This window comes from Equus przewalskii, chromosome 18 (assembly GCF_037783145.1).
Source record: "Equus przewalskii isolate Varuska chromosome 18, EquPr2, whole genome shotgun sequence".
In the NCBI taxonomy this organism is placed as follows: Eukaryota; Metazoa; Chordata; class Mammalia; order Perissodactyla; family Equidae; genus Equus; species Equus przewalskii.
This window is the reverse complement of record NC_091848.1, coordinates 55,338,307-55,361,489: the sequence shown is the minus strand read 5'-3', so window position 1 is coordinate 55,361,489 and position 23,183 is coordinate 55,338,307. Positions and strand designations below refer to the sequence as shown.

The 23,183-nt window shown below is 39.6% G+C and overlaps 1 long non-coding RNA gene across 1 annotated transcript in view; it reads right to left on the bottom strand.

Annotated features, from left to right (window-relative positions):
• Positions 1–23,183, bottom strand: part of LOC139077054 (uncharacterized) — a 48,776-nt gene that overhangs the window by 15,455 nt on the left and 10,138 nt on the right. Inside the window, exon 2 of the long non-coding RNA XR_011529241.1 lies at positions 13,678–13,904. This is a non-coding gene — a long non-coding RNA (uncharacterized lncRNA). The remainder of the gene's footprint in view (positions 1–13,677; positions 13,905–23,183) is intronic.

Here is a 23,183-nt window from a genome sequence, read left to right as displayed (position 1 = left end):
TGACACTAATCGGAAATAACTTCTAAAGAGGAAATTATGAAGGGAAAGAGGAAGTTGATGGCACCAAAATAGGTGTGTCAGCAGTTTCATGCAAGAGTAGTCTAATTAAGGTTTTAAGCTTCTGAGGTCCCAAAGAATACAAGAGAGAAAATCCCTTATCCGTTCTTCTTCCTCTTCCCCAGCAGGATAAAAAAAATAATTTGGGAGCATTATTTCATAGTTTATGGGTTAGGTTAGATGTTGCGTGTGGGGAAATCTCAGTTCTCATTTACAGTAACTGTGTTCAGAAAAAAAAATTCAGAACAGTGTTGCAGCCTCCAAAACTGCTAGAATTTCTAGGTTAAATAAAGTCTGACTATTTCAGGACCTGAGTCTAGCCACAAATTGAAGAATACAGCTCTGGGGAAAACATTCTGGTATTTTCCTTCATGGGGAAGATGGTAAGTAAATATCTGAATCACAAAGCTGTGTTACTCTTTCTATGGGGCGAAAGTCTTTTTTAATGTACTTTTTTAAAAATAAAAATAAAAATAAAAAGGACTAGCTCCCTTCCCTTCTATAAAATAATATATATTAACTGACAAGCCCAATAAACAACCAAAGCAAAACAAAACAAAACAAATGAATCACAAAACATATTTAGATTGTACCCAGAATAAGACTTTGTGTCATCTGTGTCACCATTTTAGTCAGGAAAAAACTAAAGGCTGGCTTTTTACTGGAATGTGAAGTTCCTGGGATTAGAAGCATGAATCTTCGTCTTGGAATCCTTAGGGTCCTGCACAGTGTTTGAAATATAGTAGGTTTCTTAATGTTTGAATAAATAAATGGATGGATAAACTGGAAACAAAGAAAATCTAGAAACAACTATCATAAGATAGCATACTGCCGTAAGAACGGTGGAGAAGTGGGAAGCTCCCATAATCCTCGTGGCCGGGTAAGTGCCTGCTAATTCTGATGTTGGCGAGGCCCAGTGTTCACTGTGCCGCAGGAGTTGCCACCAGCCCCACCCACCAATGGGACAGAGATTACATAATCTAACCTGAACCTGCCTTTCCAGCTTTATCGCTCAGTATCCCCCACATGAACTCTCTCTGGTCAAAGTGTTGTACTCAGGATTCTCTGAACACCTCATACTCTCCTACCTCTCTAGGTCTTTGTTCACATTGAACTTGGAATGCTCTTCTCTGCATCTTTGCTTACAGAATCCCACCTCTTCTTCCAAGTCGATCTCAAGCACCAAATACTTGAAGAAGACCTCTCGATCCACCGCACCCTGAGTAAGACTGCCTGAGAGCGCTGATCCTCTCTTCAGCCACACCGCATGGATTACATACTCCCTCACACTGTGGTTATTTTAGAGAGCAAGGAATCCATCTCACTCATATTTTTTTCCCTTCATAAAGCATTGAAATTTGGTGAGGGGACTGATGGATTAATTGAGCATTATGTGCTTATTGATTACTTTTATCATTTACCATGTAGGCATCATGAAGAAAGCAAAGGTAACCTGAACGTTAAGAAGTTTATAGTCTACTAAGGGAGACAGGATATGTAAAAATAGCTGCAACACAAAGTAAAAAGTAAAAAAAAAAAAAAAAGAATGATACATAAAGCATTATGGGATTAAGAGTATCGATAACATACTTCTAGGTTTGGAGATGACAGGAAAGCTTAGTTAAGAAGGTGAATTTTAGCCAGTTTTGAAGAAAGGATAGGATTAAAGCACAGAGAAGGGCATTTCAGTAAAAACAAACAGTGTAAACCAACTGGGGCTCTGAGGTGGGAAAGCACTGATTTTTTTGGGAACAGAGAATGTTTCAATTGGCTTTAAGTCTTGGGTGTGTGATGAGACGTTTTAGGAAATAAAGCTAAAACGATGGTCTGCGATATTTTATACACTAAGAAGCTCAGACTGTTTTGGTAGTTGAAGGCGTTTGAGTGCCGAGGTGTGTTTCATGAGGGCTGTCCTTCCAGATTAGACCACCGTAAATGAGACCATGCTTTGAAGAAACAGAGAGAGAGAAGGACAGTGGACTGCCCTAGTCTACATGGAAGTAATGAGGGCAGGGTAGTGGCAGTGCGAACGCAGAGGAGAGGACAGTTTTAAATAGAAGACGCAGGTTCCATCAGCTGAACGAGGTCACTGATTGTGAGGTGGCAAGGGTGACACCAGAGTCAAAGAGAATCAGGAGGCTTTGATCCTGGGTGATAGGATAGTTTAGTACGTTATAAAATAAATTATAGAGCACAGAAGGCAATTAATTTGGAAAGAAAAGTCTTAAGTTTAGTCATTGACATAGTGTGAGATGTTTTACGGGGAAATCTAGGTGGTGATGTCTCCCATATGAATTGAATTGCTGGACCTAAATTAAGCAGAGACGGGAGGGCTGGACATAGAGTCAGGAGACATATTTCTAGAAGTCGTAGTTGAAGCCATGATATTGGATGAGAATGTTGAGGGAAAGAATATAAGCAGGAACAGGCAAAATCTCTAATGGTTTGTTCTTGGGAAAAACCTACATTTAGGGGTTAGGGGCAGAAGAAGGAGCCTGAGAAAGCAGAGAAGATGGGGTTGCTGATGGAGGAGGGACACTGATAGACTGTTGTGTCAATAAATGCCAGCAGAGAAAGAGACTTTCAAACAAGGATGACCTGCTGTGTCAAATGTTGCAGGGTTGCCAAGGTGAAAGAGGACTTGGATTGTTATTACACAACCAGATAATGACCTCTGATGGTCTAGCTTCAGACTAGACTATAGTGCAGTCAATTAATAGAGGACAAAAGTCAGATTACAGAGAGTTAGGAGTGAGTAGGGAAGGAGGGAGTAGAGGCTGCAAGTATTTGAAACAGTTTGATGGCAAGGGGAAGGAGAGATATGGGCCAACCACTCAGGAAAGGAGGAGGATTTCCCCCCAACTTGTTTCTTGTTTTTTGCAGTTGTGGTTTTGTTTTGAGAGTGAAGATACTATCGACAGGCCTAATTGAAGGTGAAGATGCAAGAGAGAAGGGTCAGTGGAACAGAGGGCTGTTCAAAAGGTTGCCTCGCAGAGAAGATTTCTATGGCTATCCATCACCAAAGCAAAACCCACTACCATGGCAGCAAAGGTCTTCAGTCTCTTACATTATTTCTTAGAACACTTAATAGTAGCACCTGAACATCCTATTTATAAAAAGACAAGGTAGAATGTGCCATCACTCACCTCGTAAGGGGATTAGAAAGGAATGTTGGGTAAAGTGCTAATTTCGCAAGCGTTTCTTTACAGGTCATTACAGCCCCTACTTAGAACACTCTGTGATTTTAACTACTGTACACACTGCTGGAAGCACCTTAAGGGATTAGCAACAATATAGGGTTGAGGTATTTGACAGGGGTAAGAAAATTCTTGGCTTCCTGAGAATGATAGTAGGAGGTATTTTCAGATATTTGAACTCTGCGGAACTGCAGAGGGACCCACACAAGTATTGGTCTGAGTTCTGACCAGCACTTGCATTTGAGGAAATTATTTGGGTTTGGGGAAAAAACCACTTAAAAAGAGTAACTAGAATAGTTCTCAGTACTCACACCAGGAATAGTGTGTTCCCAGTAGCCAGAGTGGAAAATGTCATAATTCATAGACAGAGCACCTAAAGATTCTTGCTTCTATAGTGAGAAGCAATTAGGTCTGTAAAACACAGCTCTGATTCTGCCTAACAAATTTTAAAAGCAAGACCTGCAATGATCAAACCTTTCTCAGGTAACTTAACTGCATCCTATGACAAAGCTCAAGAGTATTTTTAGAATACCAAAATATTTAGCAGTCAACAAAGTAAAATTCAAAATGTCTGACATCCCATCAAAAATTACCAGACATGCAAAGAAGCAGGGAAATATGACTCATAATGAGGAGAAAAATCAATCAAAACCAATCCACAACCCACATAGATGTTAGAATTAGCAGATAGGCATTTAAACAGTTATTATGACTGTATTCTATATGTTCAACAAGAGAAGTAAGGACAGAGAAGACATAAAAAAGTCCCAGGTCAACCTCTAGATCTGAAAATTACAATGTCTGAGATGACAAATACACTAGATTTGATTACTGGAAGATTAGACATCACAGAAAATATATTGAACTTGAAGATATAGTAATAGAAACAATCTAAAATGAAACACACAGACAAAAAGGGAATAAAAAATGAACAGAGCATCAGTGAGCTTCAAGACAACTTCATGCAGCTTATTATAGATGTAATAGGAGTTCCTGAAAAAGGAAAATGCAAACCATCTTTAAAGAAATAATGGTTGAGAGTTTTCCAAATTTAACAAAAATTATAAACCCACAGATTCAAGTACAATGAAGCCCAAACACACACAACCTGAAGAGAACTACACCAAAGCACATCATTATCAAATTGCTAAAAAATTGATAAAGAGAAAATCTTGTAAGTTGTAAAAGAAAGATGACACGTCGTGCATAGAGGAACAAAGATGATGTCAGCAGATTTTTCGTCATAAACAGTGCAATTGAGAAGACTGTGATTCAACATTTTGAAGTAGGAAAATGAAAAACTGTCATGTCGAATTATATACCCAGTGAAAATATCTTTGAGAAACAAAGGTGAAATAAGGATTTTTAGAAATGCAAAAGCCTAAAGAATTCGTCATTAACAGAGCTGCACAACACGATATGTCAAAGGGACTTGTTCAATCAGAAGGAAAAAGATAGCAGATGGAAGTACGGACCTATACAAAGAAATGAAGAGCACTGGACATGGTAAATATACAATATATTTTTCTTATTATTTAAATATTTTAAAAGAAAATTAAATATTAAAAAAGATAATGACAACATAGTGTGAGGTTTATAACATTGTGGTAGGCAGAATTCTAAAAATGGCCTCCCGAAATTCCATGCCCTAATCTCCAGCCCCGTTGAATATGATGATGTCACTATTGTTATGCTACGTTATGTTATGTTCTACATGTTCTGCCATGTTATGTCTTACAGCACAGTTGACCTTGAGATAGGGAGATTATCCGGGTGGACCTAACTAATCATATGAGTCCTTTTAAAAGCAGAGCGTTTTCTCCATCTGGTAGCAGAAGGAGAAGGCAAAGAGATTGAAAGAACAAGGAGGATTTGATGTATTGGTGCTGGCTTTGTACATGGAGGGGTTCAAGTGTAAATACTGGAGAGTGACCACACGGAGCTGAGAGTGCCCCTTGTCGACACTTAACAGGAAATGGGAGCCTCAGTCCTAAAACCACAAGGAATTGAATTTTTCCAGTAATAGAATGAGGTTGGAAGAAGACCCCATGTCCCATGTGAGAACATAGTGGGCTGACATGTTGATTTCAGCCTGTGAGATACTGAGCAGAAAACCCAGCCAGGTCATCCCCGACTTATAGAACTGTGAGATAATGAATGTGTGTTGTGTTAATCCTCTAAGTTTATGGTAACTTGTTATGCGGAAAATTAATACACATATGTAGAAGTAAAAAGTATGAGAAAAATAACACGGAAGCTGAAAGGGGCAAATTAAACTATACTGTTGAAGCGAAAGTTGTGGTTAATATTGTCAACGAAGTAGATAAAATGCAATCATAAAAAATATTCAATTAATTCAGAATGAAGCAAAAAATAAAAAAGAGAACAAGGATCACGTGGGGCAAACAGGAAAAAAGCAGCAAGATAACAGGTTTAAACCTAGGCGTATTGTCACATTAATTGTAAATAGACTAAACACGCTAATTAGATGGTAGAAATTGTCACACTGGGTAAAAAGGAAGATCTAACTATATGCTGGCTACAAGAAATGCACTTTAAATACAATGACATGAGAATAAGAGAAATAAAAGGTTGGAAAAAGATATGTTAATATCAGTCAAAAGAATGCTGAAGTGGCTATAGTAATAACAGACAAAGTAGATTTCAGAGCAAAGACTATTACTTTGGATAAAGAAGGTCATTTCAGGGCCAGCTCCAGTGGCCTAGTGGGTAAATTTGGTGTGTTCTGCTTCAGCGACCCAGGTTCAGTTCCTGGGTGTGGACTGACACCACTTGTCAGCAGCCATGCTGTGGCAGCTCACACACAGAAAGAGGAAGACTGGCACAGATGTAAGCTCAGGGTGAATTTTCCTCAGCAAAAAAAAAAAAAAAAAAAAAAAAAAAAAAGAGTCATTTCATATTAATCAAGCTGTCAATTTATCAGGAGGGAATAACATTCCTAAATGTTCATGCTGATTTCAATAGCAAACTTCAAAATAGATGAAGCAAAAACTGATGGAACTACAAGAAGAAATAGGCAAATCCACAGTTATAATCAGATATTTCAATATAATACTTTCAATAGTTCGTAGAACAAGTAGAGAGAAGACCAGTTAAGATATATGACTTGAACAAAAACAATCAACCAGCCTGACTTAATTGACATTTATGGGACACTCCATTCAACAATAGCAGCTTATTTTCAAGTGCAGACATTCATTTTCAAGTGCAAGTAGGACATTTACAAAGATCATGTTCTAGGCCATAAAACAAGTCTCAATAATTTTTAAAGGATAGAAATCATACAAAGTATATTCTCTGGCTACAGTGGAATTAAATTAGAAGTCAATAACAGAAGGATCGCTGGAAAATCACCAAATATTTGGAAACCAAACAGCACATGTCTAAATTACTCATGGGCCAAAGAACAAGTCAAAAGGAAAATTAGGAAGTACTGTGAACTGAATGAAAATAAAATCACAACATATGAAAATTTGTGGGATGCTGCTAAATCAGTAGTTATAAGGAAATTTACAGCACTAAACAAACGAAAAAAAGGCATTCAGTTTGGAAAAAAAGAAATAAAACTGTCTTTATTCACAGACAACATGATCTTCCATGTAGAGGATTCAATGTAATCTAAAAAAATCTACTGGATCTAGTAAATGAGTTATCAAGGCTATAAGATACACACCAGTACACAAAAATCACCTGTATTTGTATACACTAGCAATGAACAATCAGAAATTGAAAAAAATACCATTTAAAATAGCATAAAAAAATGAAAATACTTAGTTTTATTTGACAAAAGATGAGCAAGACTTGTATACTGAAATGTGCAAAACCTCATTGAGAAGAACTCAATAATGGAGAGCTATATAGTGTCATAGATCAGGAGAATCAGTGTTGCCATGACATCAGTTATCTCCCAACTGATCTAAAGATTCAACAGAATCCCAATCAAAATTCCCATAGGCTTTTATATATAAATTGCAAGATGATTATAAAACTCAAATGAAAAAGGAAAAGACCTAAAATAACTAAAACAACTTAGAAAAGAATAAAGTTGAAGGACTAACATTATCTGCTTTCAAATCTTATTATAAATTACAGTATTCAAGACAATGTGCTAATGATATAAAAGTAGACAGATTGTAATAGACCAGAGAGTCCAAAAATAGGCCTGCATGCATATGGACAACTGAAGGCACAAAGGTAATTCAGTGGAGAAAGCATGGGCTTTTCAACCAACCATGCTGGAACAATTAGATACTTATATGCAAAACAGAGAACTTCAATTCATATCTTGCACCATCTGCAAAGCTTGATTCAAAATGGACCATAGACCTAAATGTAAGAACTAAAACTATAAAACGTCTAGAAGAAAACACAAGGGAAAATCCTTTTGACCTTAGGTTAGGCAAAGAGTTTTTAGATATGGTACTAAAAGCCCAATTTATAAAAGAAAAAATTCATAAATTGGACTTAAAATTAAAAACTTCTGCTTTTTGAAAGATACTGTTAAGAGAACAAATATGCAAACCACAGACTGGTATAAAATAGTTGCAATTCATATTTGTATTCAGAACATATAAAGAACTCTCAAAATCCAGCAATAAAAACCACAAAACCCATAAAAGATGGGAAGAAGATTTGAACAGACACTCCACCTCAGAAGATTTACAAATGGCAAGCAAGTACATGAAAAGGTGTTCGACATCATTTGTTATTCAAGAAGTTCCATTTAAAGTGACAATGAGATTCCAAGATAAACCTATTAAAATGGCTAACATTAAAATGACCGAGCATGACAAGTGTTGGTAAGGATGTGGAAGAACGAGAACTCTCTTGTACTGCTGATAGGAACAGAAAATGAAATAACCTCTGGAAGACAGATGGGTGGGTTGAATAATGGCCCCTTGAAAATGTGCATATCTTAATCCTTGAACCTGTGAATATGTTTCTTTTCATGGTAAAAGGACTTTGGAGCTGTGATTAAGTGAAAGATCTTGGAGAAGCGGGAGATCATCCTAGATGGGTACGGTATAATCACAAAGGTTCTTATAAGAGGGAGGCAGGAGGCTCAGAGTCAGGAGTAGGAGGCGGGCTCACAGAAGCAGGAAGTGGGAGTGTTCTGAGAAAGAGGCCTTGGGCCAAAGAACGCAGGCTGACTAGCGGCTAACATAGAAAGCAAATGGATTCTCCCCTGAAGCCTCCAGAAGGAACACGGCCCAGCCAACACTCCACTTTAGACATTTGACTCCTAGAATTATAACAGATGAATTTGTGTTGTTTTAAGCTTCTCAGTTTTTGGCAATTTGTTACAGCAGCAATAAGATTGGCAGATTCTTAAAATGTTGAACATATACCTGCGATGTAAACTCATTCTTCCATTCCTAGACATTTATGCAAGAGAAATAAAAGCATATGCTCACCCAAAGACTTGTATATGAATGTTTGCAGCAGCTTTATGTGTAATAGCCAAAACCTGGAAACAAGCCAAATCTCACAGGTGAATGGCTAAACAAATAACGGTATATTCAGACCACACAATATGGAACTAGGCAATGAAAATGGATGAACTACTGACAAATACAACAACATGAATGAATCTCAGAATAACTACACTGAGTAAAGAAGACAGAAAGAGAGCAGGATTCCATTTTTAAAAAATTCTAGAACTCCATTTTTTAAAATTCCAGAAAACGCAAACTAATCTACAGTGACAGATCAGTATTTCCTTGGGATGAGGAGGAGGGAGAGAACAAAGAGGAAGGAAAGGGAAGGACTATAAAAGGCCATGGGGAAACTTTTGGGAGTGATGGATAGGTTCACTGTCTTGATTGTGATGGTTTCAAAGAAATATACATCACTGAAACATCAAATTGAGTACTTTCAATATGTGCTCTTTTTTTTTATTGTGTTCATAATAGTTTACATCATTGTGAATTTCAGTTGTACATTATTTCTTGTCTGTCACCATATAGGGGCTCCCCTTCACCACCTGTGCCCACTCTCTAGCCCCCTTTCCCCTGGTAACCACTGAACTGTCCTCTTTGTCCATGTGTTTATATTCTACATAAGAGCGAAACCATATGGTGTTTGTCTTTCTCAGTCTGGCTTATTTTGCTTACTATAATATCCTCTAGTCCCATCCATGTTGTTGTAAATGGGATGATTGTGTCTTTTTTATGGCTGAGTATTATTCCATTGTTTATATATACCACATTTTCTTTATCCAATCATTGGTCAATGGGCACTTGGATTGCTTCCATGTCTTGGCTACTGTGAATAGTGCTGCAAGGAACATAGTGGTACATAGGTCACTTTGGATTGTTGATTTCAAGTTGTTTGGGTAGATACCCAGTAGTGGGATAGCTGGGTCAAAAATACGTGCTCTTTATTGTATGGGAATTATATGTGAGACAACAATAACAGCAGCAGCAAAGAGCATATACCTCAGAGGGTTGTTGTGAAGCTTAAATGAGACACTATGCATAGAACACTTGCTCTAACTCCTGGCACATAGTAAAAACTCAATAAATTCTAGCTATTATTATGTTTTAGTTTAGGGGAGAGAGTTCTAGAGCAATAATTGGTTGTGAAATAACAAGGGTCTTTTGAAAGAAATGTCAAGTCTAATTTTCTCACAATAGATACTGGGCAAGAAAATGAGGAACAGACTTATTATAAACTGCTATAGAAGTTTATTAAATATACTGCACAGAGATATGATGTAATCAGGCAGTGACTTGATAGTGGTCTTTCTAGTTTGGAGTAAGAGCTGTGAAATCCTTTCTTGTTGTTGGTATATGAAGTTTGCTTACTAAGTGACAAGGGTCCTATCATATTCTTTTTGGACACAGTAGCTGCTTAAAAGATATCTGCCAGATCGAACTGAGTTAATCATCATCTTGTCTGTCTAATTCAGGAACCTGAAATTCATGGCTACGTGTACTTTGTAGGGTAATTAACCTCAGCTCAATTTTGGAGATTCCTTGCCTCAAGATACTTAGTCTTCCCTGATGCAAAAATATTTAGGTAATGATTGACAGGAAGCAGTGACTTATGAGAAGAACATGCCTGGGGAACTCCAGAAAGCGCAGGAAGTGTCTAGGAGAGATTGGGCTGGGCTGGGTTGGGGCTGGCAGGGTACGTCCAATTCCCGTGGCTTCCACAAGTCCTTTCCTGAGTGGAGTAGACACTTCACCAAACAACAGATACGTGTGTTTTCTTTCCTATTCCTTGATCTTGCTGGGTTAGGAGCTGGTACTGCTGTGTGGGATGAGAATTCTTTCTTGCACAATTGTGTCTGCCCCTGAAGTGACTCTGTCCCTAATCAGGGCACTGAGCAACTCCACGCTAGTTGTGTGGAAATGTTTAACAGCCACAGTCAGTTCCAGATAGAGCAAATTTTACAGATCATCATCATCCTGAGAGTATGGTACTTAATCAATCAAATCCAAAAGTATAATAGTTTGAAACTGGTCAAGTTCATCAGCTAAGTGAGGAGAAGACTGTACATCTCTAGTGTTCTTCAGGGGTGACTGAAAAACTTTCCTATATGGCAACAGCTGGCTGTGGTGTAGATTTTAATGAAAAAAAAAAAAGATATCCTCTGATTATGAAGGCACTATAAGAATAGGATACTTTTCACATACTATTAAAATATGACAGATGCTCATTCTCGTTAATGATCAGGGAAATGCAAATTGAAATCATAATGAGAAACCATGACAATGACAAATTTTAATCAGACAATATCAAGCATGGTGAGGATATGGAGCAACAAGACAATTCATATGCTGTAGGTGGGAGTGTTTATAAACTGATGCAACCACTTTGAAAACAGTTTGGTATTGCCAAGTAAAACTGAATTTGTGTATGCTCTATGACATAGCAATTTCACTCTGAGTTTCATAACCTAGGGAAACTCTTCTCATGTGTGTGCACCAGGACACGGCAACAAATAGCGAAACTCCCAACACAGCCCAAATATCCACCTTGAGTAACATGGAGAAATAAATTGAAGTATATTCATATAATAGAACATTGTAGAGCAGCGAAAGTTAAAGAACTGTAGCTACATGCCTCCACACCAGGAACTCTCTAAGACATACAGTTGAAGGAAAGAAGAAGGTCATGGAAGAATACATAAGTAAGGGCTGAATTCCTTTTTGGGCATGTTAGGTGTGAAGTGCATACTGAACATCCTTGTGGAAATACCCAGAAGATGGGTGGAAATGCAGATTTGAAGCTCAGGATTCAGGTAACAGATTTAGGTGGCATTTTGTGAAGTGAAAGCTGGAGCCGTTATTGAGAATAACAAAGGAAAGAGGTAAGGCGGGTGATGGTCACCCACCATTATAATGAAATGATTTTAGTGAGTGGAATGATGAAATAGAAAAGAGAGGTTAGGGATGCAGAAAAAGGGGAATGTAGTGTCAGAAGCTAAGAGAAGAGTCGAGACAAGCTGCATAATTTGCAGGGCCCAGGGCAAAATGAAAATATGGGGCCCTTGTTAAAAAAATTAAGAACTTCAAAATGGAGACAGAAGAGCCCTAAATTGAGCCCAGAGTCTTCCCAAGTGTGGGACCCTATGCATCTGCAGGGATTGCACACCTACGAGCCAGTCCTGGGAAGAGTTTCGGGGACTAGCAATGAATGGGGTCAAATGTGTCAGGGGGCCTGAGAAAGAGGAGTGAGGAAAAAAAACACTTAAATCCTTTTTTGCTCCTCTGATTATGAAAGGAGCACTCATTAAAGAATATTTGAAAAAGCATAAAAATGTATGAAAAAATCCATAATTTGATTTCTTTGCCAGTAACCGTTAATCTGATAACTCTTAACATTTTGATGGTTTTTGTCCTACTCACTTCCTGAACAGACACACACATTAACACACATATCAACATTTTAAATAATAGAATTTGGGACCACACTGCGTAATTTTGTTACTTTAAAAAATTTAACATTATATCATGAAAATTTTCTCATGTCCTTAAATGTTCTTTGAGAAAATGGTTATTAATAAAAAAGATTATATGACCGGTTGGTCATTGGTAACCTTGTTGATCAGATGCACGAGTGAGGAGTAAATGAAAGTTGAAGTGGAGGCATCAAACACAGACACTTTCTCAAGAAGTTTGACAGTTGCAAAAGGATACAGGAAGGGTGGTACCTCATGGAGGTAGGATGGTTGAGGGAACCTTGTACGAATGTGGGAGACCTGGGTGTAACTGAGGAAGAATACCAGAGAGGAAGAGATGGGCGTGATGATGGATAGGATACGTTCTTGGAGGAGTTGGGGAAGGAATGGACACATGTAGTCAGCACGACGGAAATGCCCTCCTCTGAAAAAGGAGTAAAGAAGGAGAGGATGGATTATAGATGCTAAAATTTTGAATGGCAGTGAAGCGAAAATGATTAAATTCACATCATAGAGTGCGATTAAGAAAACAGATGATGACCAGGAGGGTGGACTTTCAGGTTAGCAATAACAATTTGATATGGCAAAAGTGATAGAGATAAATTCCTAAATTTGAGAACCCAGCTAAGGCCAGATGGTATGATTTTGGAATGAAAACAATTGATCCACATTCAAGATTTTCTCTGGTAATATTCAGTAGCCTGACACATGAGCAGGCAATGTGAATAACAGAGTTTGCTCAGAACTGGGGCTTGCCAAGGCAAATGTCATGGAAGAGGGAAGGCACAGAGGATTCTGAGGTACTAATGGGAATAATAACAAATCGTTCATTATCAGAACCAAGAGTGGATAAGGAAGCAAGTAAAGGAGGACATGAACGTAATGGAGGAAATAGAGGAACAAGCAGGCCGAAAGCTGTGATGGGGTGATTGCAGCAATTTTAGTATATGTCAAAGGGGAGGGAGGATTCAAAGAAGGGAAATTTAGGCTGAAAAACCTCACAAGGGAGCAATTCTGCAGAATAACAGATGCAAAGGGAGATGTGGGGGCTTCAGTGGAGGTGCAGAGGTAGTGTAAGAATGTTGAGGCTGGAGTGTGGAAAGGGCCATTCACGTGGATATTGAGATTAACAAGATGCTGTCATGAATCATTTGGGAGAAGACTGTAAGCCAAAGACTAAACTATCAGGAGAGAAACTGAAGGGTCTAGAGGTTGGTAGAAAACGGTAGCAAGGAGGGAGTTGGGAGTCAAAAGGCTAGGCTGAGAGCTGGTGGTAGAATGAGGGTATGGGAGCGGCTGGGAGGAGGCAAGAGTGTGTTTCCTCCTAAATTATGATAATTCTGAGGAGTAGCAGGAGTAGACACTGCTGGGGAGTTTTCACATCCCGTCAGGTCAAAGTCAGGGGAGGAACAATCCAAGAGAAGGCCGATGACGTCGTTGAGCTAGATTCAATTGGATTCCACAGGGCACGATGTTGAGTGTTGGCTTACATACCTGCGGGTCTGCTGGGAGTCCTTGTACCCATATCTGCCTCTAATCTCTGTCTTTACAGCACCTCCACTACGTCACCATTAAATATCCTCTTCATCTAATACTCTTCAGGTCTTCAGAGTCTCCCAAATGTTCACTACATTCCTGTGAGCTCAAAGAAAGATTCTATCAGAATCTGCCGGACAGGTGAAATGAGTTGGCCAGAATAACAGAATAAGTTGGTGTTGAATCTGGGAAAGGAAAAGACAATAACAAGGACAATGGCAGTTACATCAAGGAACTCAAATCTCAAGGTGGGGACGAGCATAGATGAGTCTAGAACTCTCACACCCTGTTTCTCCCTTGAAAGTATCTATGCAGTTTTGGCAACAGTCAAACTGAAAACAAGGTTTTCTCAAGCCCTTTATAGCATCTGTCTGCTGTCTCTGACCATGGGATTACAGCAATTGAAAACCAGAAATAGCAAAGTCAGAAAGACAAATTTTCGACTAGTTGTAATTTTTACCTTGGCTTTATCTTTAAGCACATATATTATCCATCAATGTTGGAACTATAGGCCGTATCCCTCTCTATATTTGTGCCTTACTGTCTTACTCCAGGATAGTTTTGAGCATGGGTTTATAAAAGTTTTCCAGCAATGCTATGAAGCCTAGGAATCAGGATGGAGAAACCAGATGCAGGAGTTTAACAAGGGGTGGGAATTAGTGAAGATACTACTCTCTTCTATTTGAGAGAAGTTTAGATTATTGGTTTGAAGGAATTATAAATGAGAACATTTTAAACTCTACCTTTTTGTTAGGTTATAAAGTCTGCTTTATATCACCAGATACAATGTCTTGACATGTAGAACTCCTAAAAGAATTTCATGTGGTACGTGAAATACAAACAAATTGTGCGATCTACAGGTGCATATGATTTGGCATAGATACCGGAACAAGATGGAGTTATTGGATAGCTTTCCCAATAAGAGTAAATGATGGGGACTCTCCCTCCATATACCAGATAAAAGTCAAACTCTTCAATGCAGTTCATGTATTTTTTATAGTGCTGTCAAATGCGATTCACATAACTTTGTCAATAAAAGGCAGATTTTGTTAATTGGCAAATCAGCGATCAGCTGAGTGTTTCTTGATGGATTATTATATGATAGACATTGAGTTAGAAAAAGATCTATTCCCTTTCCTGGAGGAATTTACGATCTAAGTGGAGTGACAAAGCACACAGACACACACAAATAAAAAATTGTGTTGAGAGAGAAAAAGGGACTCATTAGGGACCCCTAAAATATTGGTCTGTTTCCTTGTTGGGTTCCAAGAAACTGGAGAAATTGAGTCTTTCAGAGATTTCTGTTACATATGGGTTGTCTATATAAGAGGTTTAGTTTTACTGAGTTCACTTTCCCATAGTATTGTTTTTATTAACTTTAAGGTTGACTATTTTTACTTTCATATATATATGACCCTTGGAATATAGTCATAGAATCTCAGAGCTTCAGTAGACTCTGGAGCCACCTAGCCCTAGAGATAAAGGCACTGAATCCCAGAGAGGGGACACGACTGGCCTGAGGCCTCATAGCTTTGCTGGGTAGTTGCAGAGGCAAGACTTCTGGAGGGATCTTTAGCAACGCTTACGATGTTGGCCACTAGACTGTTCCTAGCGCAAGGATGTGGGGACTTGTGCTTCTGCGACTGTGGAAGAGAGAGGGGCAAAGGGGAAATTAAGGCCTATCCTTCAGCTAACTAAAGGAGGGAAACCAGAAGTTGACGAGAAGAACCATCATCAAAAAAGAGCTAAGAGAGCAGGAAGCCCTAGATCCTTGGTTTGGTTATAATTTCAAGGAAGGGACTTTAAAGTAATGGAAGTCAGGAGAGTTACCGAGATTTGGTATTGAAATAGACTTTAGTTAAATATTAATGAAAAAGCTACCGAAGTGTTGCCCTTTGGTATTTATTTATTTATTTTTAGATCATTAGCTCTGAAATGTGTGATCTGTATATTAATTATATATTTAAACCTATAGCTCTATTTTATTATACCAAATAAAAAAAGCACATGTATTGCCATCTCAGGTAAACTACACCTGAAGCATGGTTAGTGGACTGAAAGCCAAGAGATCTGACAGGGAGACTTTGGGCAAAAACCTTCCCTAGTTTGGTAAAATGCACAAAGGAGACAAGTTGATTTCTGCTGCTCAGGCCGTAAAGACGTCAACATCATCTCGTGGCTCCTTACCTTAACTGCAGGGGCAATACATCAGGATTTAAATAACCTCTTGAGTGATGATAGAAATATGCTAGCACCTTAGGCTCAGTTTCTTTCAATGATTTGTTCAAGGTCAAGCAGCCAGTGGCTGACCTCAGTGGACTCCAAAGCTGGCTTATGCTGTGTCACTGTTAAACCTAAAATGTGGAGTGATGGCAGCCAAAAGTACTTGCAGCCTATCAGTAGTTTCAAATTCTTCATGTCTGGTTCTCTTGTTGGTGTATGTACCGTCAAATGCATCAGAGCTATCCTCTTGAGTTTATATAGGGAGAGAATATGTCTTTTTCTCAAAGCATTCCTTTCAACCCGAAAGGTTTGGAGACTAAGAAAAACCCCCAAAAGATTAAAGAGAATTGGTCGCATATATTTGCAAGGTATGTAAAAATGGGGATCTCAGATATTTAAAAATGTGTAAGAAAACAAAACAGCTCTTCTGAGGATTGATTCTCTTTAAAAAATAAATATGGCCAAACACTTGAGGTGGCTCTGGGTTTATGATGGCAGGGAGATGGGGGCCTTCTGGCTGCAGAATGGCTGCTGATGATACAGGAGAAGTTGTGGAAAGAAAGGGTTAATTTCTAGTGCGATTCATTAATTAACTCAACAAATATTTATTAACAGCTTACTAGGTGTCAGGCACTATTCTAGATGCTCAAGGTATTGCAGTTAGCAAAGCAGACCAAACCCCCACCTTCATGGAGCTGATCTTTGATCGGTTGACTCATTAATTTGCAGAAGAAAAAAATGCAATGCGGAGTGAATTAATCTCTTAGGGTCAGGGGAAGAGTTGAGCAGAAGAACCCTAAGATGGTGGTCAGGTAGAGATGAATGAGAAATGGAATGTGGGAGCTAGGGACTTGGGAGGCAAAAAATGCTGATGGAGATGGGGGCCTGGAATCAGGAAGCAGGTGCTGGACCCCAGGGGAAAGGCCAAGGAGAAGTTTCCAGGGCAGGGTCTGAAACAATAGCGGCAGGTAAGCAGGCAAGTGAAGCCTTGAAAAGGTGGACCTGGAACCGAGACAGGAAGAGCTGACATTTCCAAGTACCTAAGGATGGGGAAGAGAGCACTCCAGCTCTGTCTGAACGGCGCTCTCCCTAGGGAATGAGCCATTGCCAAAACATGTGAGCAACTCTCCACTGTGTAATTCACCTGCGTGGCAGCCCGTTCCTTTACTACTGAGGGGATTGTCTCAGCGGGCCTTCAGCCAGGCCATCACCTGCAGGTGGATTTTCCTCATTGCCCAGCAGTCCACGGTGAGGGGCTGGGGATGCCCTCACATGGTTTTGATGAGGAAATTAGTGACTCACTCTCCCGCAGCTGAAACCACACTGAACCCCAGTGAAGTCTCACACGGTTTTTCACTGGAGAGTTTAGGTAATTTTCTCAAAGTTCTATGAGTTTGTAGGTGGGGAGAGGAAACTGGGCGCCTCGTCAGCTTTGTGTGTCTCCACAGCTTCCTTGCTCTCTTGCTCCCTCAAGGACCGAGGCTCACTGCTTAGGCCTTGGGCCTCGTCGCACAGGGACCATCCCTTTCTTAATACCTCTCCCTTCTTTTATTTCTAGCATTTCCTCTAACCCCTTCCCTGTTGGTGTTTTTGACCTACCCCCACACTTTTTCCTAGGACCCTCACTATAATAATCAAATTTCTAGGCTCTCAGTACTTTCTTATGAACTGCAAATTTTGCAGCCTCAGGCATTACTGATTGTTAGTGTTTAGCCTAATACTCTGACCTTATTTTCTCCTGAATGAATAACTGGTTAATATCACTACCACAGTATTCACTGGTTCTGTGGCCCTGAGTTACGTTACAACGTGTTCTCATGCTGGCTGGTGATAAATGATGTCTGGTTCCAATCACTCCCCTCTGATCCTTAGATTCACCTCTACCTAGGAACATGGAGGAGACGAGAGATGCTTCAAAGGACTCTACAAACAACCAGAAAGACAATTTGAAGGTAAATAATACGCTGGGAAAATCTACGAGACAAATATGACAGATGAAGACCTAAAAAGTTAGAGACGCCTCAGCTTTCAGGAGAGAAATACGAAAGCAAGGCTTTATTTACTTCAGATATAAATACTTTTTAAGATATAGCTCATTATTTCATTTTGCTGAGAATTTTTTGGAGCTAATTGTCAATAACTTTTATAATTTTAAGTTGGACCAATTTGATAACCGCGATATTTAGGTCCCCATGGAGGCACTTGAAAAATGGGTTAAGTAACACAGGGCTGAGGATGAGCCCTGTAACAAGCCACTTGACAGCTCCCTCAGGTGGGCGCGGATCCTGAGCCCAGGGGCTGGCCATTCACCTCAAAGAGAAGTCACCCAGCTGTACTGGCGTCCAGCCCACACTTCTTCGTCAGGATTCATGAAGATTGTGAAAGACAGCACGTCTCATGAAGTCAAGAAACACAGTAGTTACGGAGTTCTCCAGCTCTTTCACTAGTTGAATTTTCAAAAATGGAAGTGAACTCAATTTCATACGACTTGTTCTTACTGCATACATGATATCTTCTGGTGAGCCACCATTTCCTCTTAAGTTCACAAACCATCTGTTTATTAATGTCTTTCGTGATTGTTTTCATTATTTATCTAGAGTTGATGGCTTTTGATTTCATTCCTCTTTTGAAAATGATGACTGTAATTTGCTTTCCCTCAGTTGCCTGGCACAGCTTTCCTTCTCTGCATTTTCTTAAAGATTCTTGAGATTCTTTCCCTTCCCATTCTCTCAAAATAGAAAAACTGGGAAGCATAGGTGAATTATCAGTAAGGCCAAAGAACATTTTATGTAAGCTTGCATGTTTTGGGTGGGAATTACCATTTCCAAAGGACTGAGTGAGTGTGCGTGTGTTTGTGTGCTAGGGAAGAGGTTGGGAAGAAGGCAGGGCAGGGGGAGGGACTCGTGGCTTGTGGCTTGCTTTTCTTCTCCTGTGGATGTCTGAGGCCTGGAAAGCATTAGGGGAAAAAAGCTGCAAGAATGGAACTGGTGCAGTTAGGATTTTACTATGTTGAGTTTACTCTTCATTTTTTTTCTACCTCGTATGATTATTGGGTTGAGCATAGACTCAACAGGAGAGTCTTACAGAAGGAAAAAACCCAAGAATCTGCTGCCTTCATAGAATTCCTTTCTACATTGCAAATCCTTGAGCATGTTAACTTCAAGATCCGTTCAAACTGAACCAAATTAAACTAAATAAACAGGCAAACAAAAAAGTCCCCAAACAATAATGGTTATTTCAGACCAGAGGGAGGATAAATCAAAGCTTGAATGCTTAAAACCTTTGTTTTCGACAAAAATCATTACAGTTGAGGATGCTTCTGCCAAAAATTCAGAATGCCAGAAGGCTCGGTAGCTAACAACATGGCTTTTCCTCCAGTCAAAGTTTTCAACTTTAAGTGATATGAATAAAAAAAGACCACATAGTTTTTATTTTAAAAAAATGCCACCACATTCATTTTCATTTGTTTGTTTTATTGGCAGCTAAGAGCTATCTCATAAGCTTGACATTGTAAGCGTTCTTCTAAATAAAACTCTGGGGTTTGCTATTTCAGGCTTTCCGCTCAGCAAGCCCCATGCCTTGTGACATTACTTCTGCTCTGTTTACCAATAGTGTGAGTCAGGGCTTGTGGTTGTGGCAAAGTCATCTCCCCAGCAGCTTTATCTTCTCTGACTTCAGGAAAGGCACCCATGGACTGGAAGAGAAACCTGGAAGATCCAGTGGTCCGAGATGTATCATCTCTGCATGGCAGCCTTTGGCCTAGTGAAGTTTAGAAACTATAGGCCAGATTGTCCCTGGCTTCAGCCTGAAAGTTTTCTGTTCATAAAATAATTCTTTTGCGAAATGGCACATAATTACTTCACAGTTGAACTTTGGTATTAGCTGCTTTCTTTGTGTACAATCTTCAACCCATTCAACAATAAAAATGTCATCAGATTAATCTTTCCAAATCATGGTCCTGATTGTCAAGATGGCGACTACTCCCAACCCCAACTCTAGATTGAATTTGCTTCTTATCTGGAAACGTGAAGGAAAAAAATCATATGCCCACTTTATAACCATCCAACATTTTCTTGATTGGAAAAAGTTTATGGATAAATATTATTTCTCAGTAAATAAAGCAGTCGCCTTTAAAATAAGTCTTCGAGTGAGGGTTACCCAAACAAGTGTGCAATTTACTAGGTAATTTCAAATTTTATTGAGTTGACATTTGTTGAAATTATTTCAATATTGTCTAATTTGTCTTGAATTTTTTCATAGAAAGAATTTTCAGTATAATTTACGTCTGGACTTAAAAGCAAAGTAAGAATATGTGTGCAACTAATGCTAAGTAAACTGATATTTTCTTCAATATTCCAAACACTCATCCTGAGAGAACTGTTTCTAAAAAAAATTAAAATTGTTATAAAATCTATTCAGTCGTAAGTTAGAGAACCAGTGCTCACTAAATATTCTGTGTGTTTCCCTTTATTTCCTAGCCTCCTTTGCCATTAGGTTGGGGCCACATGACTAATTCTGGCCAATGGATAGTAAGTAGGAGGGACACATGTCTCTCTGGGACTGGGGCAAACTGGGAGGCCACCCGTTCCAGATGGTGCAGGCACAAGATGGTGGAGGCTCTGTCAGCCTGGCTTCCTGGACGCTGTGCAGGAGAGCACTCCACACACCAGTGCTGGACATGAAACTGGAGCAAGAAATAAACTTTCTGAGATTTGAGAGTTAACTTGTTACCCCACATAACCTAGCCTTTCCTAACACTGCAGTTCAACAATAAGTACCACGCATTAGGTACTCCTGCAACTGTATTGGAACAAATGGAATATGAATTCCTGTCTCCTCTTCCCGTGGTTTTCTGTGCTGTGGAGGACACCTGGCTCCTTGTTGACTGCCAGCTGAGACCTCCTGCCATTTCACCTTGAAGTCCTGGTCCTGGGTATTTTCTGTACTGAGGCTGAAGATGACCAAGCTCTTCAACACTGCCTAGCAGAATCTCAGCTGGTGCTGGCCTACAGGGCAGGACCAGTGCTAGGTCCTGCTCCTCCCCTTGCTGCCCTATCTTGTCATGAAGAAGCTGCCAGCTCATGACACTGGATAGTATGCACCGAGAATCATGACTTATGGATTAGAAGTCACTGTGCCCTCTGAGTGCATTCTATACAGTCTCAAATTTTAGCCTGACCTTCCAAAGTCCTATCCCAATTTACCTCTCAAATCTCAGGTGTTACCACAACCCTTCCCAACTGATTTCTGTGGACTTCCTGGACAGGCCTATCTCCCACTACATCTTTCAGTCGCGTCATTGCTTCTGTCTGAATGTCTTTCTTCCCTCCCTTTCAAGTCCTGCCTAGTCTTCAAGACGCAACTCAAGTTTCACTTGGTTCTGATACTTTCTCTGAACAATGCTAAATTTGCTACAGATTCACAATCCCTTATCTTCAATTCTAAAATCCAGGAAGATCTGAAAATGGAAAGTTTTTAAATAACTTATTTGGCAGCAAAACCTAGACTGATCTGAAAACATTTGGAGAAAAAACTTGAACTGCACTGACTTGTCTTTATTTATCTGTGTTTTTTATCTCATGCAGTGTGTCTATTCCTATCCTGTTTGATGTGATGTGTTCCCCTAGGCCATTCTGGGGCTATTATATAATATTTAGGATTGTGTGTCTAAAATCTGAAATATTCTGAGTTCACAAACATCTGCCCCCAGGGGTTTTGGTAATAAGACGTGCCTCTGTTGTTTTCCCTGTGGAAAAACTGCTGTGCATCTGTTTTCAAATTTCATGATTTATCTTAATGTGCTTTAATAAGACTAGTTTCAAGCATAGATTGAGATTTTTGATAAAAATATTTTTTATTAGTGTTTTGGGTACAAATTTCTACAAATCATAAATTCAGTTGCACAAAAATGTGCTTTCTTTATTTTCTTATAACTGCACTCAGTTTTTACTTCAAGCCCCCATCTCCACCTGCAGAAAACATCAGGTAAATTCGTTTAAATGAGTGACTACTCAGTCATTGGAGGTTTTGACTCAGTCGCTTCAGGGAAATAAGCCTCAAATTCCTGCCCCACTCGAAGGGCCCTCGCCTGGCCACTTCCCACACTCCTTGTGGAGGACAGGATGCTTTCTGCTACTTATCTGTGGCTCTTTGGGACCCAGAGTCTTGCCATGCCACTCTGCCTCCACGATTTTCACTCTCCTGTTGCCAGACCGTCCCATGTGGGTAAACGTATCGAAATCTGCACCAGGTTTGCCATCTCTTGGGTCTGGGCACGGGAGGTGAGGCCCAGCTTTCAGAACTCTCCAGACTTGATGGAACTTTGATCATTTTTCCCTCCCAGCTCCCAAGGTGTAGGAATGGGCCCACACAGTCAGAATGTCCATGTCTTCTCTGATTCCAGTAAGATTATTAATGAACTTTTATTCTCCTCCTCAAGTGACCAGGCAAGAACTCTTCTAAACTTATTTTTTATGCTGACGACTCAGTTTTTGATATTTAAAAAGCCACGTCTCACAAAGCTATTTTATATGACACGGATTTACAAAAGAATATTTTAAGGCTTGAAGTGTGTGCAGCTAGAACGGATGTGACTGGAACTCTATTCTCTGGCTGTGATTGTTTTGGCTCTGACCCTGAGGAATTAACGTTATCTGACTCCTGGATAAAGGCTCCAAGACAAAGAATAGGTGGGAGGTGGGGTGGGTGGCGAGTACCTAGTTAATATGTTAGAAGTTCCTTCTATTACATGTGTTCTCCCATTTGGCATCATTCAGACTCCACCTGAAAGAGCGGCCTCCTGTGCAAAGGTAGAAGCTTTATTTTTCCTTGCATAAGTGGTTTTCAAACTGGTTTCCGGAAGGAGCACAGAGGAGGCTGCTGAGAGAGCATTTCTTTCTTTCTTGCCCTCTTCCCCATGCCAGCCTCAAACACGTCTCATGCATATTTAGTCAAAACAGTTCAGTCTTTTATGTCTTTTACACATTGTGGGTCTGTTTATGATCTAATTTAAATAAAGAGTAAGGCTAGGAAAAATATTTTGAAAATCCTTGTTGTGTCTAAATAGGGTTATGCAAAAGAATTTTGAATGGCCTAACCAGAACCAGCTTCTACTTTAGCTATGAGTGAACAATTCAGTGAGAACCTTCTCACTCAGTGATGGACGCTGATCAGTCCTCAGGTCTGGTGCCTGCGGGGTTTAGGCTCCTGGAAGTGTAATTTCAGAAGGCCTTGCCATCAGT